This window comes from Hyperolius riggenbachi, chromosome 6, assembly GCF_040937935.1.
Source record: "Hyperolius riggenbachi isolate aHypRig1 chromosome 6, aHypRig1.pri, whole genome shotgun sequence".
Taxonomy (NCBI): domain Eukaryota; kingdom Metazoa; phylum Chordata; class Amphibia; order Anura; family Hyperoliidae; genus Hyperolius; species Hyperolius riggenbachi.
In genome coordinates, this window is record NC_090651.1 from 146,075,726 (window position 1) to 146,096,629 (window position 20,904).

Consider the following 20,904-nt stretch of genomic DNA (forward strand, 5'->3'; position numbering starts at 1 on the left):
TATTTCTCCCACCCAGCATGGGTATGTGTAAAAATACACCCCAAAACACATTATACTACTTCTCCTGAGTACGGCAATACCACATGTGTGGCACTTTTTTGCAGCCTAACTGCGCTAAGGGGCCAAAAGTCCAATGAGCATCTTTATGCTTTACAGGGGTGCTTACAATTAGACACCCCCCAAAATGCCAGGACAGTGAACACACCCCACAAATGACCCCATTTTGGAAAGTAGACACTTCAAGGTATTCAGAGAGGAGCATAGTGAGTCCGTGGCAGATTTAATTTTTTTTGTCGCAAGTTAGAAGAAATGGAAACTTTTTTTTTTCTTTTTTTTGTCAGAAAGTGTCATTTTCCGCTAACTTGTGACAAAAAATAAAATCTTCTATGAACTCACCATGCCTCTCACTGAATACTTTGGGATGTCTTCTTTCCAAAATGGGGTCATTTGGGGGGTATTTGTACTATCCTGGAATTTTAGCCCCTCATGAAACCTGACAGGTGCGCAGAAAAGTCAGAGATGCTTGAAAATGGGAAAATTCACTTTTGGCACCATAGTTTGTAAACGCTATAACTTTTACCCAATCCAATAAATACACTGAATGTTTTTTTTTTATCAAAGACATGTAGCAGAATAACTTTCGCGCTCAAATGTATAGGAAATTTTACTTTATTTGAAAAATGTCAGCACAGCAAGTTAAAAAAGTCATTTTTTTGCCAAAATTCATGTCTTTTTTGATGAATATAATAAAAACTAAAACTCGCAGCAGCAATCAAATAGCAGCAAAAGAAAGCTGTATTAGTGACAAGAAAAGGAGGTAAAATTCCTTTAGGTGGTAGGTTGTATGACCAAGCAATAAACCGTGAAAGCTGCAGTGGTCTGAATGGAGAAAAAGGCTCTGGTCCTTAAGGGGTGAAAAGACTGTGGTCCTCAAGTGGTTAAATTACATAGTAAGTGACCCAGACTCTGGCCACTTCCTACACAGATCTTGTGTGCTATAAGCTGCAAACCTCTCAAAGAGATTGAGCAGGAGCCTCCCCCCTTTTACTAGAGCAAACCCTTTAAAATAATACTGCAGGCAGAATTGATACAGTCTGTTACATCCGCATTGTTGAAAGTCCCTTGCTGCAGTGAAAACCTAATGAGGAGATAAAGGTACTCTGATAGTACTGAACTGATAGCATAGGACTTCTTACTGACTGAAATTTATTCCAAATAGCATTTTAATATGTCTGTGCTGACAGTTAAATAGAGTGCCCGTAATCGAACATACTATGTTGCTTTTCAAGTTCTAAAATCACAAGAAAGTTGACAGGTCCCATGCAAGTAAAAAGAATAGACTTGATTACAGGAAAGACAAAATAGTGAAAACATCTTGTGGCAACTGGCAAGCATGTCTGCTCAAAATGCAGATTGTGTATCCATTGATATATATGTTTTTGTTGTTGTCAGTAAATCTTTTCTTGAACTCTTGATCCATTGCCTTGCATAGGCCAGTCCTGAACTGCCTCTCAGCCCTCCCATGTGGTCAACATTTAAACCATATACTCACTCACAATCTTGTTCTGTTGGTTATATGCCCTGTATATTATGCTGGATACACACGGTACGATTTTCCGTGCGATAGATGGATCAGATAGATAAAATCCGTCATGTCCGATATTGCTCCCGATCGTTTCCGTACTGATTTCTCATAGTGGTGAATGGAAAAAGATAAGAAAAACAAATGAAGATAAGAGAATCAAGCGCAGAATTGAGTGAGGAATCATGCCAAAAAAAACGATCGGGTCGCAAAATTGCACGAAAAAATGTGTACCCAGAATTAGTAAGTCATTTAAAGGTTACTCAGCCATATGATGGATGGCACTACCCTAAACAATACTCAAATGATATCTATGTGTAGGTCACCAAACCCTCTGGAGTTCAATGTCCATATAATATTTGACCATAATTCCTTTATTTATGTGTATCAGGACCAGGAGATCAACGGGAAGCTATTAAGGTTGTTGGTGATGTTTGTATATACACTTCTCCTGAAATTGCTATTTTAATCATTTGTAACCCAGCATTGCCCTTGCTTCTCCTCCCACCACTGACCTCTACAATGGTGCAGAGTGAAAGTACCCAACAACCAGCATTCTGGAAGCTCTGGGTCATCCCTCTGTGCACCTACCCACCTGACATTTGCCAAGTCACAGTGGAAGTGCAGAAATGTTAATATCCTGAGACTGGAAGGAAATACATTATGGCTGCTTAGATGCGCCCTTAATCTAGTGGTTACAGAAGTCCACTAGTGTTGGTGCCCTTTTTATTAGAGATCCACCTGGTTGGATCACTGTACCCAATTGTTCCATACCTGCATCTTCTCCCTCCCCTCTTCATTGGTCAGTTCATGCTGCTTGGCCTTGAACCACCCGAAAAATCTGTAAAGATCATTACAGCGACAGATCATTAAAGTGTCTGTGGATTTTTACTGTGTGAGTGGTTTAGGGGTGTTGGTATGAGCTGGAAGGTGGCTCAGAGGGGACTAGGTCTACATTAACTAAACAGTTGTAAGTACTGCAGCCTGAGTCCCGTTTAAAGAAAGTAAATCTATTGTATTTTCACAAGAAAGAAGTCGTCTTGGATCTGACTTATAGTATTACCTTGCTATTTCCTATTCTAATGTACATTTGAGAGCATTGAGCAGTCAGCATAACAGTTCCACAGGATGAGCATCAAATTTGTTTAAAGCCTGTTAGACAATGCTTGCTCGATGTTATCGATGTTATATGAAATTACCACAACGCTGCATTGTTGGTCAATAGAACCAATTTCAAATGACTTTCTGTGAATGCTAAATATATTTTAAAAGGAATTGTGCTGATAGCATATTTGGTTTCCATTCCATGAGGTATCTTTAGCGCTAAACCACTTAGAGCAGAAAACAAGGTAAATGTAAAAATGCCTGGTGGCATCTCAGCTCGATAATGAAGGTTTGTGGTGTAGTGTGCAACTCTTTTCTGTAGATTTGATAATTCTGTCATGAATCACCATCTACCCAAAATATGCTGTTTATAGTTGCTCTTAGCTTTAATTGAATGTGTATTTTTCGTGATATGTGGAGTTGGCTTAATGCGGTTGATAAGAGTGGGCCAGAAGACATGAGGCACATTTAGTAGATGATCCTCTGAGAAAGTAACTTCTGAGTATAGTGACAATGAAAGTGGGTCTTCATTTCCAGAAGATCCAGACTGTCATCCATTGCAAGACAGCCAGTTAAAGTGTCTCACCTGTGACACAGTTTTAATGCAGTTACAGAATCAGAATATAGCTGAATCAGGTCACATTTTATTACTGCTTAATATTTATGATTTTTGTCTCAACTCACAACGCTAGTATTAACTTTACATCTTAGAGTTACCAAATGATTCCTTTAATAATTGGAAAGCCTAAGCTATGCTGGTTCTAACTAGCCACAGAACCTGTATAATGTATGCAAGTAAGTATAATTAAAGGGGCCCATACACTGGTCGATTTTAGCTATCGATCGATGGCCGATTCGACTGTTTTGATCGAATTGGCTAGAATTTGATGCAGCAGAAAACATGATCGATCGGCAGAACGATTGATTTCCAGCCGATTTTGATCGATTTGATCGTTCGGTCGGAAAATCTGGGTTGATCGGCTGCTGGCAGCCGATCGTTGGCCCATAGGGTTGCATTCGATCGAATGGTGCAACACTGCATTTAAATCTAATTTCAATAAATTTTATTCTGAAATCTATTGAAATTTGATTCCTACTGTGTGGCACACATCAGATACATTCCTGTCAGATTCGACCTGACAGGCATCTGACAGAAATCTATCTGATGGTCGAATCTGCTGCAAATTTATAAGTGTATGGGCACCTTAAAGAATTGAGTTGGCAGCACTGCTACATGCTGATGAGTAGAAGTTTCAATGCTGTGTTCTAGGTTTGCACCAGCTCATGCTCATCAGTGCACCTGACCTCATCATTTAATGTAACACAAAAAAATGTTTTAGCACCATGTCTTTGATTTGTAAAAACAGGGTTCTTGTCATCCATGGTATTTTCTTTTACTTTTGGCAGTTTCTTGTAATTGTCTGAATTTCTGAATATGTTCAGTAAGTCCAAGTATGGCCGCCTGCTGATTCATACAACTGTCTCTGTAACAGTCTACAATGCTTAGAAGAGACAAGAGATAACCAGAAGTCACAGTCAAGTTAACTTTCATTATTTCGGATATAAACCCCTACCACATCATACATGTCTCTACGCCACATGAGTTGGGATGTGGGTCAGCAGTCTCATACAAATAGTATTTTCATCTGCCCAGGCATAATTCTCTGCTCTATCATACACCTGTCTCTGGACCAGCATAGGCTGCCCACATGAGATGTTATGTAGGCCTGGGACTCCACCCAAGTTGTCATGAATTACTGAATGGCAGGTGTAATGTTCACATTAGATGTTATGTGTTATGTAGGCCAAGAGTTCCTCTCAACTTAATTGTCCATATTCCTGGGATAACTCCCTGCTGTTTCATCCATCTGTCTCTGCCCCAGTGTGGAGTGTTTATAAGGTATATTAGATATACCAAGATCTTTATTAATGCTACATTCTCATCTTACTTCAGCAACCCATCAAACCTCAAGAGGGCCCTGTAAAAAAAATTCACCCAACATATGTGGTATGACTATGTGCTAAATGTGCATCTTTACCACCAATGTCATTGCTTAACATCCAATAAAATAAGCCTACCGTTAAGCTAAAAATCAGCACTTAGTATACAATCTGGACTTCTCTAGCTCTTACTTTCCTTTATATTTATTTCTTTTTATGTTAAGCAGATAACATGTTTCGGTTTTCTCATTACAACAGGATCACAACTGTTCTGTGAATCTGTCTATAAATCTCACCAAATTATCTGTTCTTTCTCCATCAACGAAAAGACAAGTCCTCAATCTGAAGATTAAGTAGAATGATTTAACAGGCTTGTCTTAATTTTATTACTCTCTAATTGTACACAACAACATAACTCACAGTGTCCTTGAAAGCGAAGTAACAGATTTTCTTATAATGGTATTAAACCACAAACCATTTCACATTTCATAGAATCACCTCTCTCATCATTTTTCATCCACATCTCTATCACAGGGTTAGAGCAAGAGATTGTAGTGCTCTGATGTCCATTAGATCTACCACAATTTATCTTGGGGCTCCGATTAATTATTGTTTTTGCAAGAGGTTTGTAAAGTGGTTGGCTGACTGCTCTTTTCAAGATTCATTACTTCTTCCACTTACCTTGTGGTTTAAGGAGGGGGAGGACATAGACGTTTCTGGCTTTTAATGATTGTCACGAAAGACGTATATAATAACCCAACTGCAATTGTTAGTAATCCAAATGTCATTTATGTAATTTTTTTTTTGATCAATTGTAATTTTACATATAAATTTGAAAGTTTACTTAGCAATAATGACAGTATTAGATTTTACATTCATCTTAACAGAACCATATGCTCACTGATAATGTAAACAGTATAAATGAGTAAAACATATTTTTTTGGTGTCATACACATATACCAGATAATCGGACCCTTATATAGCACATATTTAATTCAATCAAGAGACAGTGTTGGATATCTTCATGTTCTGATATGAGCTAATTTATGATTCCCAAAAAATCTAATCTCCAATGACATTCAGCTGAGCCGTGGTAATTAGTTTTTTGTGATGTGCCTGCTGCATGATTATATCCTGTTAGGGTGGTCACAGATGAAACCGTGGTCAAACACAAAACGAGCATAGTAATAATAAGAAATGTGATTTCATATCAACACTGATATTGAAGTTTGATCATGTAAATTAATTAATGCCCTTCAATTATCAGTAATGTCTTCTCTGTAACATTCCTCATATAATCATTCTAGTGTTCCGTGTCACTGTCACCCCTTTCTGCTTGATTCAGATGCATAATTCATGCAGGTGGCGGCATTCTAGATATTATACTTACCCCACTATGCCTATTGCTTCGCAACTGTAGAGAATGTTGTGCACGAGCGTTTATAAGTATTACTTGTTCGTATTAATTCAACTCTGCCAACTTCCTTGGAGGTACCAAAATGTGGGTGGACATCCTGGTATAGAGTTCAGCAACACCCATCCTGTCCTCTAGAACAGTAACTACACATAAGCCCCATAAACATTACATGGGTTAAAGGACACCCCAGACGAAAATAAACTAATTAAATAAATGATTGTATCTATCTTCCTTCTCCTAAAAATGATTTTTTAGGATATTCCACAGTTTTATTTTATGTTTAAATCTGCTTTTTAAGTTTTAACTGTTTTATTGTTTTTGCTCAAAGACACATTCATTGAAATATGCCAGAGCTAAAATCTATGAACTGGCCCTTTTTATCTCTTGCCTGCTATCAGAAGCCATTTTCTGCTAGGAAAGTGTTTTATAGTTGGAATTTCTTATCAGTGAGGGTCACACTGTAGTCACTTCCAGTCTGAGTCAGGACTGAGTCAGCCACTTACATACCTGATATTTAACCCTTTAGGCAGAGAAAGAAAAAAAGGAACTCAGCATAGTTATTTGTGTGCTAGGCACTGCACATACCCATATCTATCTCATCATGCCACATGTCACCTCGGGTATCCTTTAAACAATACTTATTACATTTATTTATGAGGATTCTTTTTGTATACACCCAGCCGCTCTGGTTTATACATCTATTGCAGGGGCAAACCCAAGATTTTCAAGGGGGATTCCTGAAAGGTCTCCCTCAGCCACACACAATACAGTATAATATTATGGTAGGACATCATGCTGGGTACACACAATGCAATTTCCCCTCTGACCAGAGCCGGATTAAGGCTAAGGCTGGGATATTTGCACTCAGGGGCTGGGGCACCCCTGTGAAGAGGGTGCCAGATATCACAGCAGCAGCACTTTCCCCTTGCATCTCCAGCCTGGCAATAACAGAAAGCTCTGGACACCGCCAAACCGGAAGCCGTTCCCCAGATAGAATTACATAACCACCCCCACCACCGAACAACCAATTTCCTCCCAAACTAGAAAGCCACCATGCAGCCTCCATCCCAGTGAATACGATAGTCCAACAGAGAAGGCAGCCGCAGCGGGGAGAATGACAGCACCAGATGACTCACATTCACCTATTGCAATCCAAGCAATAGATGTCCCGTCATCCGGAGCCCATCTGTCTCCTCTAGAGTGCTGCCGCTCTGTTACTACTACTATTACTACTTCCTACTTCCTGTCTGATCTGAGAATCAGGAAGTTCAGAGCGAGCGGCTGCACTGTAGATGAGACAGATGGGTTTCAGATGACGGGATCTCTATCGTTCGAATCATGGATAGGTGAGTGAGCGTTTGCCATCTGCTGCTATCATTCTTGCTTCAGCTGTGGTTCTCTGTGGGAAGGGAGGTAGGAGTGGGCAGCGGCAGAGCGCACAGTAGCAGGAGGGGGACCTAGGAGGAGAGCCTGGCTCTGAAGACAATCAGCAGCGCACTGCACTTCAAGACAAGACAAATAACATTTATATCGCGCTTTTCTCCTGGCGGACTCAAAGCGCCAGAGCTGCAGCCACTAGGACGCGCCCTATAGGCAGTAGCAGTGTTAGAGAGACTTGCCTAAGGTCTCCTCCGGAATAGGTGCTGGCTTACTGAACAGGCAGAGCTGAGATTCGAACCCTGGTCTCCTGTGTCAGAGGCAGAGCCCTTAAAGGGACTCCGAGCAGTGCCTGTGGGTATGCCTTTAAGCATACCCACAACTAATTAATTACATCCTCACACCTACCAGCATGATGTTTGTAATTATATCCCCCTGGGTTCCTTATATTTCATTGCATTGTGCTGAATCCAGCTGACGACTTTGGAGAAAAGTCGTCCTGTGTAATACAATGTAACTATGGAATGATGCATATCATTTTGAAGCTCTGTTTCTCCTCTTTCCAATGATAGATAAACTGCCACCCTACGCCTTTTAGTTTTCGCTATTTTCACAATCGAAATTGGTGTGGCCGCGATTTCGATCGCAAAAATAATGAAAACTAAAAGGCATAGGGAGGCGGTTTATATATCATTGGAAAGAGGAGAAAGAGAGCTTTAAAATGATATGCATCTTTCCATAGTTACTGCACTGCTCAGAGTCCCTTTAATCATTATACCATCCAGCCACCGCTGTCTGGATAGCGAGGGCTGGTTTATGTGCTAATGGGGCCCCTTTGACTCTGAATGGGGGCCCCAAGCGACTGCTTTTGTTGCCTGGTCAGTAATCCGGCCCTCCTCTGACTGATGGGATATGACAATTATTTCCTATTCCTAAATGTCCTATCGGCTCCTGATCCACAACAGGATCGATCAGGGGCAGTTTGGATACAGATAATAATGAGGACGACCAACATTAATAATGAAGGGGAAAGTGAAGCATTCACCTAGCAGGGGCACAGGGCTGTGCTCATACCTGGCTCTGTGTTCTGGTGAGTTCCCCAGAGCTGCTCCATGCTCCATGCTCTGTACACATGCTGCTGCTCCTTCCACAATCAACTGTAGCAGGGAAAGAAAGGGGGAAGTGCTATGAGCTGCAGGATGCCTGCATTCTGGTGTCTCAACTTGTGCCTGTCCCCAGACACTGCACCAGCCCTGGTCTGAGGGAAGATTATGGACAACTGTAATCCCCACATTTGCCTATGTATTATGTGACCTGTATACAAATATAGGGTGGTGCACAAAAGACCAGCCCAAAGCCTGTCACACCAGTATACAGGCAGATCCCGGCTGGTCCCCATGTTCCTCCCACTCTCCCTTCTGTGGGTGTTTATGTAGTCTCCATCTTAATGAAGCCAGTTTTGCCTGCATCTGCTGACATATGAGCAATGCTCTCATACGGCTGCAGATGCTGGTGAAACAGGCTTCAGTAAGCCTGAGAACACACCCACAGCAGGGAGAGTGAGAGGCGTACAAGACAGGCTCTGGGCCGTTGTTACGTGTGCCACCCTTTATAACATGGTTATATCTCTTTGTGGGTTTTTTCGTGAATTGTTTGTGTGTCAGTCCACCATGAAACACCATATAGACGTTTTAATTTTGTAGTATAACATGTAAAGAGGTAGTTTTGTCTGAATACTGCTGCTAGGTGATTTGCAATCAGTTCTCTAAAGAAACCTGCATACAGTGTATGTTTTACACCAGTGTAAACACATTTGCCATATTCACTGTATCGCTCTAACTGCAAACCATCATTACTTGTTAATTTCTTTGTGAAAGCTGTTCTCTCCTATCTGTGAGCTTAATTGAGGTCTAATCATTGGACATGCCTAGCATTTTCTGTCCCTAGCTGTGCCAAGGAAGCCAAAGGGATACTCACAGACTCAAAAAGGATAGCTTAAACTCAGTTAAGGGTTATTGTAAAAAAAATGTTTTCAGTGGTGTACGGTTGCCTTTAACCATTCCTGATGTCTAATCCTAACTTCTAACCCTAACAAGTAAAGCTAACCTTTCCCTATGGTTATCCTGAAACCTCCTAATTTACTCCTAGGTCTAACCAATAACCCTAACATAAACTGTCCTTCTACCATTTTCTGAGCTGTGTGTTTAAGCTATGTAATATTCAATGCCCGAGGTCAAAGGGAATTCCCCAAAACGGAAAAACAGCTCAGTGGCAAAATTACAACCTGCTACTGAAACATTACTATTGCTATGTAATAGCTGGTCTTGGGCATCAGACTCTTTCATCACTAAAACTATCTAGTCTAAACAGGAGGTCCCCATATCTCTTTTAGGAAGCAAAATCATTGATGCATTTAATTGCTTGACTGACCAAGGGTCAATTTGGGAGAGTTTTAATATACTGGTATTAAGAGTGTGCTCAAAGCAAAAACAGCGAAAATAGCTGCCAAAGACATTTTAAATAACCTCATATTTATGGCTATGAATATTGTCATTTTCTACTGCAAACATTTTAGCCAGTCGCGGCCATGCAAAGAAAAATTCCACATGGTAAAATGGGCTCTTGATTAGCCTGCAATGTAAATTGCCTATGCCCAAGGGTAATATTGGTGCTGGTGGAGCTTGATAATTATCGTTATTAGGTGGTGCATGTGTTTTTAGTGGCAAAGGCAGCATTTATATTGGCAGAGATTGTGGTGTAGGGGGAATGTTAGGGTAAGGCATTGTTAAAGGGACAATAGGGTAAGGTTATGTGATGGTAAAATAGCGGTAGAAATTACAGAATTAGCTAGAGCCCAATAGCAGAAGATAGGTAATTTACCGATATTTTACTAGTGGCTATCCCTGGCACACAAATTGCCGCAGAGCCCTTTTTCGATGTTTGCAAGTCCATGTCCATATCCTTGCACAGATTATTATAAAAGGTTAAAATGTAACACGGCTGTTACATGACCATTACCTATATTGATTTCTTGGATTAGTGTATGCTTATTTATTTATAATATACATATAGTTCCAGAAGTTAACAATGCTCAGACAATGCTCAGTGGATTTAGTTAACAGCTAAATAAATTCCAACTGTAAGTGATTATGGCGTAGAGGATTAGTCCAATTATTTTAGCAAAATGCTACCATTGCTTTAGCCCCTACAACAAAAGAAAATCTTTGCCCTTTGCAAGGTGAAACTGAAGGGAAGGGAAAAAAAGAATTTGGATTGTGAAAAGACAGAAATATATTACAAGCTTGCTGTATCTATACTTCTCTACGGGGTCTAAGCAGAGTAATTTTAGTGGCAGAGCCAAAGTCCTTGAGGCAACGACTGCAAATTATACGATACAGACATATCTGCTGCTATTCCTGGAACCTATCAAGCTGAGGTTCCCAAAATACACACCTCGTTCCTCATCTGATCCACCAGCCGAGAGGCAATTGGGAGATATTTGCAGATAACCGGTTGGGAAACACGCGGTGGATTGTAATCGGCCCTTTATTTCCACGAGTTCAGAAATGTTGGTTAAGAGATAAAAATTACAGGTTAGATGTTGGATGACGTATCATAAATTGCACAGAGATCCATCACATGGATTAGACTGAGTAGGCAGCTGTGCTCTGCTGTATGTGTTTTTTGCTGGCACGTAGGGGGTTATGATTGTATAGAAAGGAGACAGTTTATAAGCTTACTGTTTGAGATCATACAGATAATTCACATCAGCATAAATGAAACAGTAAAGAAGAATATCTTCTGAATCATTAATACATAACTGAGAGGTTAACAGACACAACAGATGTCCACACAGAGGGGGACATTTTTAATGTTAATTCCAGTAGGCCAGTTTCATACTCTTCGTCTTTCACCTCTCAAAATGTGCTTGGATAAGAGGTACATACCAGGATTTTTGACCTCAGTGGAATAGCTTATATAGGTCATCATAAATATGATGGTTCCTATATAGCACGTTACATTTTCAAATGAGACTCCCTTGTGGATAGTCAGATATTTTTGTCTGTGAAGGATTAAATTATGAAGTCTAAAAAGCCAAGTAAGGTTTCTTTAGACTGCTGCCTTATTTTATATCTGTGCACTTACCGTACTTTTCTTTTCAGATTGAGTCAACTTTCAGAGTGCATGAGGGTGATTTTGAGATAGTCCTCTAACTACATGCAGTGTAGTCATCAACAATTATCTTAACCAGTGTTCACATCACAGCATGAATGTTAACACAAAAAGGGTATCTGCAGAAACCTCTTTAAACTACCTGAGTGCCATGGAAGTCAAGCTCTTGTCCCCAACTCCTTGTATCTCACAATCCACTGATGTTTAGTTTGAAGACGAAAAAAAACAATGCTTACATTAATCTCAGAAAGGTTATGGCGGTTGTGAGTACAGATCTACTTAATGAAATGTACACACTATTTCTTTGATACCTAGTTACCAGTTATAAGTACTGGCGAGTTCTTAATTAGGTGATGGGACTTTGCCTAATTTCATTTAAATGATATAATTGACCAGCAAGTTATTTTCCCATGTTATTCTACTTAAGATGCACCAGAAAGCAATGCTTCCTGTCAAACATAGGCAAGAACATTTCACCTGCTCAAAGCAGGTGAAAAGTCTTACCGCCCATGTCCCGCCAGCTCCTTTTACTAAGAATACCCCAGATCCCAGTCCTTTGAATAGGTAAAAGGAGTCATTTTGAGTCACTTCCCGCCTAGGCCACCCATCGCTTTTCAACTGTCCAGTGGAACACATGTCGCTCCTCTGCTTGCCCCGGGACACACTGCTTCTTCACTATCCCATGGGACTCACGCAGCTGCTCTGCTGACTGCCAAGATCTTGTTCATATGATGGGAAAGTCGGACAGCAGCACAAATTCTTATCCAGCACATGTAAAACATGTTCAATGGGGTTAAGATTCTGTGGTGGTCAATCCATTTATGAAAGGGATGCCTCATGCTTCCTGAGCCACCTCTTTAATCATTTGAATGCAATGAATCCTGACATTGTCATCTTGGAATATGCCTGTACCTTCAGGGAAGAAGAAATTCACTAATGGAATAACACTGTCATTTAGTATATTCAGGTAGTCAGTTGACATCATTCTTTGGGCTCATAATCATCCATGCAGTAGTTATCTAATGTGAGGTTCTTGCCTATATGATTAGTCAAGTCCAGGTAGTGACCTTTATTTGGATAGGCAGTGTATGTATAGTTTAGCTAACGGAAGCATGGTTCTGAAATAAAGCCCATGAGGTTACTGGGCAATTTACATAATTGCTGACACATTTCTTTATTGCCCGTGTTCCCTCTCGTCATAGAAACAGTGATTACAACACCAATACACCCAACTAATAATCTATCAAAAAGTTCCAGCGTTTTCAGGAGATATTAGCCATCTAGGGGATTTCAATATGTACAGTAGGGGTTGTTTTAGGTATAATTTGGTTGTTATCGCCATTGCTTCAGTGCAGTGAGGTGAGTTTGGGCAACATGAATAAGCTAATACAACAGTAGAACCCTAGTGTATGGAATCAGTGCTGGAAATGACAAAGGTTGGTGTCTGAAGAAACACAGTGCACACAGGAGCTCCATATACAGTAGTGTAGTATTTAACTGCACCAGATGTGTGTGCTTAGGTGTACTAAAGAGGTACCCACAAGTGTGGGTTTCAAGACCAGCAACCACTGTATCTTCTATGATGGGTCGCTCTCTAAGAAAAAATAGTTAAAAGCTCCCAGGGTACTCAAATTTTAGGTATGGGATGGGGGGGGGGGGGGGCGGGGTGTTTGAGAAAAATATACAGATGAAGGAAGCACCTCAATAATCATGGTGCTCAAAAAAGTGTTGGGGGGTTGGCTCATATAAGAACTATATAGCTTAAAAAAGTGTCCAGTAAAATAATCTAATTATTCTTTTAATGAAATGTAAGTGTAGGTTGGGATATTATTTTTAGATTAGTATCTTGTCAGTTAACAACAGCTGATGCAGGCTCACCAGAGATTTTATTTAAGTGTCCAACAAAAAAAGTAAACTGCCTTGACAACAGTAATAGTTGGGGGCATAGTAAAGAGGAACTCCAGTGAAAATAATGTAATAAAAAAGTGCTTCATTTCAATTATGTATAAATGATTTAGTCAGTGTTTGCCCATTGTAAAATCTTTTAAATCCCTGATTTACATTCTGACATTTATTACATCGTGACATTTTTACTGTTGGCAGGTGATGTAGCTGCTGCATGCTTTTTTGGCAGTTGGAAACAGCTTTAAACAGCTATTTCCCACAATGCAACAAGGTTCATAGACAGGAAACTGCCAGGAGTACCACAGTTTTCAGAGTTTCTTGTGGGATGGGTTTCACCACAATATCAGTCATACAGCACCCCCTGATGGTCTGTTTGTGAAAAGGAATAGATTTCTCATGTAAAAGGGGGTATCAGCTGCTGATTGGGATAAAGTTCAATTCTTGGTTGGAGTTTCTCTTTAAGCCCAGTGGCGGCAAAAGCAGTTAGAGGGAAGGGAGGTTTTTCTCACTCCATGTTCAAAGAGGAAGTTCAGTAAATCCCTTCATCAGTTAGACAGATTTGGAATGATTATTTTTTTCTTTGTTTAAGTGGGCTAAGGTAGAACATGTGCTAAGTTTTTATTGCTATACCTTACTTTACTGGCTTTACTTAAGGGCCCTTTAACACTGGCGCTGTGCGGCAAATTGCCACACTGCTACCGCAGCCTAATGAAACCTTATGGGGAAGTTTATACTTCCCACTCTGCGGTATTGTGCGCAGGAAGTGCCAAGTTTAACGCTAGTGCAGAACTATGTTACTGAGCCGGATCCACGGTGATGTCATGGAATGCATGTGCAGAAGCGTATTTTTACAGTACATTTCCGCATACTCAAAGCAGGAAGTGGCCACAAGCGGCGTCACTTCCTGCTTGGCTGGTGGCCAGACAGGGAACACTGTGTACTTATGCGGTGCTCCCTGAAGGCCTGTTTTTGGTGGTGTGGTGATCGTGCCGCACCGCTACGCTACCACCAGTTTGCAGTGTGAAACCAGCCTCAGACTTACATTAAAGCTTTTTCTTGTTCCCGCTACAGGAAGTAATTTATTTCCAATGACATAGTCTGCATTAACAACTCAGCATGATATTAAAATGTTATGGTAGCGAAAAACAGGAAGGCCCAGTACCATCTTCAAAATAGCTTTTAATTATGGCTTTAATGCATGGTGACAGCAAAGTATAGTCAAATGTAATACCAGACAAGGCCAGTCATGATGGTAGTGTAGCAGTGACGTTTCAAAAGGTGCCTCCTATCTTTGTCAGGCTTGACTAGCCTTGAGGGCTGCTACACTACCATCATGACTGGCCTTGTCTGGTATTACATTTGACTATGCTCTGCTGTCACCATGCATTAAAGCTATAATTACAAGCTTGGTGCTGGGCCTTCCTTTTTTTGCTACCATTCCAACAACTACCTAAGCACGCCAGATTTGTGTGGTGAGTGCTGCCTATCTCTTTGTGATTTAAAAATGTTTCCCTTATTATTCAAAATGGAAAAAGTTGGTCATTAAAGACATGTACATTGTTTCAGTATGTATCCTGACCATTTGTGTTTTAAAGCCCAATTTAAGAAAAAATATTTAAAAAAATAAAAGAAATTCATGCCACCCTCTCCCCCGGGTGATGAAAATGCAGCAGGAAAGTTTATTTAATTGGAATTAAACCTTCCAAATCAAATATCTCCCCAGGGGATTCTGCCTCCTGTAATAGTACCCATACACGAGGCATTTTTCCGTCTATTTTTCCAGATCAAAAGTAACGGCCTTTTCAGTGATCAAAGGAAGGCAATTCCATAATTTTGATCAGAAATTTTCTGGCAAGGTCAAACTTTTTATTTTTAATCTTATACTGAAACTGACATTGAATACAACTGAAGAGAAGAATAAAACACCCTCAATATTTGACAACTCAATCAAACATTTATTTGAACATGGATGAATCCAATTGCTTTTATCACCACAAATATGGGCGCTATTTAAACAGGCTTTAAAAAATTTAAAAAAAACAAAAAACCGATGTGTTTGAACTTCAGAGAGAAATGAAAGTTATGCACCAAGTTGCATTAGTCAGGCCTAATGATATTAAGGGAGAACTCTTCACTTTGCCTGTCTATCCAATCCGTTTAATTCTCCTGAATCTAATCAGGTATCTGAAGAGAAACAGTTAAAAAGGAACTGTAGGTAAAATAATTTACAGTAATTAATACAATAGCCTATTTTTTTACAATATTCATGTATAAATTATTTAGTCTGTGTTTGCTCATTGTGAAATCTTTCCACTCCCTGATTTACATTCTGAAATTTATCCCAGGTGACAACATTTTTAGTCCTGTCAAAGGATCTTTGTGAAATTTTTGCTTATGGAGAGTAAGCCAGGACAAAATATACCTGTTCTCCCAGAATGCTCTGGGGGGTAGAAATTAGCCTGGACTAAACATCACTGGGAGGGGTGAGTTGCATTCAATATACAACAATATATAGATATATGAAGTTTTTATGATGATGAAACCAGGATAATTATTTGTAAAAGTGGGTATCCTGCATAATTTACTGCATTCTACTATATGTCACTACAGTGCTTCTTAACGGCAATTTTAAAAAAAAAATAGTATAAGGCCCGATGAGTGTTATTTGCCTGACCTCAGCAAAGGTTTATTTTTCCTTTGTACCTCTTTAAAGTTAATTGTAAACAAAAACATGCACATTGAAATGTCAGCAGTCCCTTCACCCAGATTATGTGCAATCAAGTTCAATCCTGCAGCGCCCAACAATTAACTCAGTTGTGATGATGTGACATGTGTGTATATTCTGTGCTTGTATATCAAGACATAACTTGCTTATCAAGTCAAACAGTTATAGAATGCCTTGCTTATCTTGCAAAGCACTCTTAAACCAAATTACTCTCAACTATATAGCGTTTGACTGCATCCTGTCCTGACAACAAGAGCCATATGAGTAGTTTTCAACTTATCACAGACATATTTCACCAGAAAAATCTAAAAACATATTTTTTCTCCATATCCCACTTGTGTATCAACCATATTATATCTTCCACTATGGATTTACATAGGGTTTCACTAGGGAATTACATGGGGTTTCACTAGGGAATTACATGGGGTTTTGTATATTTGATGCGATTTATATCCGTCCCTGGGCAGGAAAGGACAGGAGTAAAATGTTGTTAGTCCCAACTCCACATGAAATTGTTTTATTTGTTGCTTTCATTGTCCATGTCCAAGAGATTTACCTACTTCCTGTCTTAGCAGGTGTTGTAAATTGTACAAGGCGGTGACACAAAGAGCATTAGCATCCCAAAAGAATGTCTAATCCTAACCCCTTTCAAGACTGTTTAAAACTAAAATAAAAATGTTTCCTATAATCAGGAGTTAGAAATTATATTTATACTGTACTTCTCTGGAGATCTGCAGGGTTAGGATGTCGAATCTTATATTGCCATAGTCCACTTAAACCCTACTTATACTGATGTTCCTCTGGTGAGATGTAAACTCGTGAAATATTTTTTTTTCTGTCCATCAGCTTAGGGCTGATTTTAGCATTTGATTTTTCTCACCTTATGAATATTTAACATCGTATGCTCATAGAGGTCGCATATAAAACAAAACTACAGCTCAGGAGCGGCAGGGCAATCGCATGTTATCTTCAATAAACCAGAAGACGCGCTCAATCTGCCTGGAGCAAAACATAATTAAAATAAGAAAAAGATAATTGGGATATTTGTTGTGACAGTCAACCCATAATGAATTGTCTTATTAAGGGGAAAATATTAGGTGGATAGAAGCAATTACCAGTAAAACATAACACATTTACTTAGATACCTTCTGCTTGTATGATAGAAAGTCTTCGTAAAGTGACTTCAAACAAGTAAGTTCATTAGTGTTATGATTGCCATATGAAGAACTAGACCCTGCACCACTCATCCAGGCATTTCAGAGTAAAAGGAGTGATGTCAGTATGTTATCTAGTGCAGGCTCTGGTACTGCTCAGTCCCAGTACTAGTTCTTGATTGCTGCCAACTAGTGATGGTGATGATGTCTAGGAAAGCTCATGGAACACTGGCTGTTCATCTGCTCTGAGAAATGCTTTTTGATAGATTACAAGAGAAATATTCAAGTACTTATTCTAACTGCATAAAATATGTTTAATTATATTATTTAAAGAGGAACTTTAGCGAAAAGAGGAGAAAAAAAAACAATACATTGCAAAGTGGGAATTTAAAAATAGAAGAGAGCTCAAGAAATGATTGATATTCACCATGTAATTTGTTTATGTTGTTCCAAAATGAGCCTGCACGTCATCATCTTTACTACTGGCAGACAAGAAAAAAAACTAGACAGCACCAACTGCCGTTATCTATAACCACACCCACTAACACTGGCATAGGCGAAAACAGGTTGTTTTTTTTAATAGATGTACATATGCACAGAGGGGGATACTGGTTGCTTGGCAGTTGAAAACAGCTGTTATTTCCCACAATGCAACAAGGTTCACAGAAAGGAAACTGTCAGGATCTAGGTCCTGACATCATCTTGTGGCATGGGTTTCACCACAATATCAGCCATACAGACTGCCCTGATGAACTATTTGAGAAAATGTAAATATTTCTCGTGGGAGAGGGATTATCAGCTACTGATTGGGATGAAATTCAATTATTGGATACAGTTCCTCTTTAAATTAGGAAATTTTGGGCCTGACAAACAATGTTGATTGATAAGCGAGCATGGTGGTACATGCTGAGCTGTGAATAACCATGATTTTGATGTGTGATCATTTGAACGCTTATAGCGTGCACTCGCACATTGTATGTGTCTGCCATATTTCTGTTGTTGAACATTGCCTGTCACTCACTTTTCTTCGTGTGCTAGCTCTACCAGCCTTAGCATGCCATTTTCATAGCTACTGCCACTTTATTTAAGGCTGCCAAGACCCCTTTTCTCCTCAAACACACATGCTGATCCTTAAAGAGGAACTGTCACGAAAATCTTTAAATTTAAAACATATACAAATAAGAAGTACATTTCTCCCAGAGTAAAATGAGCCATAAATTACTTTTCTCCTATGTTGCTGTCATTTACAGTAAGTAGTAGAAATCTGACATTACCGACAGATTTTGGACTAGCCTATCTTCTCATAGGGGGGTACTGAGGGTTTTCTTTATTTTTAATAGCACTTAGTGAATGGCAGTTGCTCCGTCCAACTGCCAAAATAATGTGCAGCGAGCAGGGATGCTGGCCAGCATCTTTGTATCAATCTTTTTCAGGGAATGTCTTTTTTAAGAATAAAGGCCATGCTGAGAATCCCCCATGAAGATATGGTCTAGCCCAAAATCTGTTGGTAATGTCAGACTTCTACTACCCACTGCAAGTGACAGCAACATAGGAGAAAAGTAATTTATAGCTAATTTTACTCTGGGAGAAATGTACTTCTTATTTGTATGTGTTTTAAATTTTAAGATTTTCGCGACAGTTCCTCTTTAATTTCACCAACTTCTATAATATACCAGATTGCTTAGGTACTCAGTATTTGTATTTATTAAGTATAGATTGATGAGAATTATAAAAATGTATAGCTTAAAAAATCAATTTTGAATTTTAACTTGCACTTTATTTGAAATTTGCAATTTTGTTTCACAAAATGTACTTGGTTGTATTGGTTTCACAATATTCAGTGTGTTTCAGAGAAAATATCATATGTCGCCATTAACTCCCTGAATCTGCTCTTGAACAATGTTCACACTCTGCAGAAACCACAAGTTCAATTAGAAGCTGTGATTTAACATCTCACACTCACCACAATAGCCTAGAGACTGAACGGCATAGGAAGCCATTGCTTCTGTCACTGTGTCACTCACTCAGTTATAATTTGATGTGTTCATATGTAAGCCTCAGACCTAGTATGAGTAATTTTAATGCAGTCCTATAGGCTTTTTGTGATTTTCAGCAGCTGCTTCTCATACAGTATTTTGCATTGTTGCAGTGTGCATAATAAGCTATCCATAATAAATTATGTAAATAACATATTCTACCTCACCGGTTCTTTTTAGGGTGGGGAAGAGTTGAAACCCACTGTCTTTTTCATTTCCTGTTTTTGTGGTCACTATTAGAGATAAGCAAACAAGTTTTTTTATGAGAATTGGGGCGTTCTCACTTGACGAGATTTTTAGGAAAAAATTGCCGCCAAATTTCGGATTCAATTATGAATTTTACATTGAAGTCAATGGTACTAATTTCTGCTGCTAATACCAAAGCCCCCATACATGCTATTGTCACCAAGTTTTCTAGGCACGTAATTAAAAAAATACCTTGAAAAAGACCTTGTGAGAAAATTGATTTTAAAGTTACTATAGGAAATTCTTTTTCTAATTGAAGTCAAATAATAACTGTGGTATACATATTACTGTGTGTATACATTTTATTACATTTTAACAAAACAGACAGCATGCGCACACCCCTTGTAAACATCTTTAACCCTTTGGCACCCATGCAGTCTTATATAGCTAGAAGAAGCCAACATGGTCCATGATGGATGGGCTCTGGTAGAGAGGGATGGAAAAGCTTGCTCTTCTCACCCAAAGCCCACAGCAAGGAGCAGGGGCTCAACCTCTCCTCTATTGCTCCAGAGAAGGTGGGGGTAACTTCCCCTACACATGTGGGGTTGGATCCTGGGAGGGCTCATATTGGAATCAGGGGGTGAGCTTTAATAAGGGACTGACAATTCTTCTCACCATACAAGTAAATAGGTACATCATTCACCCCTACCTATTTAGAATAAATGTATTAATAAAAAATGTGTTTATTCTTTTTTTTTTATCTGTAAACCCATTTCTTCTGCATTCTTCCTTCTTACCGTACTTCTTATTCATTTGTAATGTTGCATAAGGATTTGCCCATAGTCAGCACTTCCTTTTGGTAGTACCATTGTACCTGTGCTGCAACACCACTACAGTGCTAGACGCCCCTGGCACTGTCGCTACCCGCCCACACAGTGCCAACATCATTGAAACCCCAGCCGCAATGCTGCTCCACACTGGCACTCTCTATGCTACTGTATAGAGAGCCCCAGCAAAGGTATCTTTAAATCTCCAGCTGGGTCTCCCCATTGGTCCTCCAACACACACCAATGGGAAATCTCCTCAGGGAGGATTCTCAGTGATTCAATGAGTGAAGCAATAGGGAGGTGTGGCAAGAGATTTAAAAGTACTTTTGCTGGGGCAGGTTGTAGTATAGTGCACTCACTGACACTACACTGCTGCTGCCACGTGGTATACTACCTCCTCCCCCTGGGCACCCCCCACGTACCCCGTAATTCCTGCTGGGAACTCGCAATACTAAGTATTATTTTCATCTCTAGTAT

At 39.6% G+C, this 20,904-nt stretch overlaps 1 protein-coding gene across 10 annotated transcripts in view; it reads left to right on the forward strand.

Annotated features, from left to right (window-relative positions):
• Window positions 1-20,904, forward strand: part of NTNG1 (netrin G1) — a 448,295-nt gene that overhangs the window by 114,602 nt on the left and 312,789 nt on the right. The gene's annotated exons all lie outside the window — the stretch shown is intronic.